The sequence below is a fragment of the Aplysia californica genome, unplaced genomic scaffold (genome assembly GCF_000002075.1).
Source record: "Aplysia californica isolate F4 #8 unplaced genomic scaffold, AplCal3.0 scaffold00412, whole genome shotgun sequence".
NCBI lineage: Eukaryota > Metazoa > Mollusca > Gastropoda > Aplysiida > Aplysiidae > Aplysia > Aplysia californica.
This window is the reverse complement of record NW_004797682.1, coordinates 33,843-35,231: the sequence shown is the minus strand read 5'-3', so window position 1 is coordinate 35,231 and position 1,389 is coordinate 33,843.

Sequence of the window (1,389 nt, the reverse complement as noted above, 5' to 3'; positions counted from 1 at the left end):
GGGGGGGGGAATGAAAGAGAGAAAGATACAATAGAAATACATGATGACACAAAGAGTGAAGGAGAGCTGGACAGAAAGACTTGCGAGGGTCCGTTTTGGGCGCTGAGTCGGTGTCCACTTATATCTGGATACCTGGATACCTGGATACCTGGAGGTGTCATCTCTGACTCAGAGGTTGACGTGTAATGACCCTCCATCCTTCACGGTCGCGAGCTGCCGTTGCACATTCTGCCATATCCAGGCCAGTCTGTGTTCTTATGTTGTCCATCTATGTTATTCTTTGCCTTCCTCTGGCTCTCCTGCCCCACATCTTTCCTTCAAGCACCTCTTTCACAATGGTCTCGTGTCTTTTTAAATGGGTAAAGATTTGTATCTTTCTACATTATATTTTATTCAGCAGGGTTTGTCTTGTGTGTAGAATCTGACACACCTCTTTGTTCGTCTTTTTTGTTTTCCAACTTATTCTGGCCATTCTACAGTAGCACCACATCTCAAACACCACTTATATATACACAACTATTATAGGCCAAAGGTCGTATTCATATCATCAAGCGGGCTGCTCTTGTTCAATGCACGACCGCGCCCCTATGTTTAACTCACTGCACTCGTTTAAACAAACAATTGGACGCCTTTAAGGACAAGCGGGCTAACCCCACATTTCGGGGGTTTCCAGAAATCTTGGCCTACACCAAAAGTGGGCATTGCGCTACCTATAGGAGAAGTTTGGTTTCTTAGGTGTGTATATTTGTTTGTTTCTAGAGAAACTTTCCTTGTCTTTTAAAGAAACTGAACAAGGGTCCAAACACTTTACCTTAGCTTTTCTCAAAACGGCATTTTTTCGGGATAGCCCCTTTATGCTTATAAGCGACCAATTTCATCCTGGCATTGAGTGTAGTGACATAATCCTTTAAGGCCGCGTGTCCACTAGCGCAGAATCGACCCGATAGTGTGTTGGGAGGAAGCAATTTAATCGGTCTGTCCGTTTCCGTCGCCCGTGTCCTCTAACACATCTGCAGTTCAAAAGCGACATGGCCCGTCTGTTGGCCTACAGGCCTACATATTTCCCGAATGTCAGTTTTGAAAGCCTCAAATTTCATGTTTCACACAGCTCTAGCCACTTTAAATAAATCAAAGTGCAAAATAATAACATCACAAGACAGTCGCTGCAGTAGAACCCACAGGGAGCACGAGGCAGGGGTAGGCCACGGGAAACATGGAGGAGATGCGTGGAAAGGGACATGAGAGAGATGAAGCTCACTTAGGACGAGCTTGGAAAGATTGCCCAGGACAGAGATAAATGGAAGGAGCTTGTATGTGGCCTATACCCTGCCAGGGGTGAAGGGCATTGATGATGCAAATTAATAAATGAACAAAACTGTGCTTAATGCA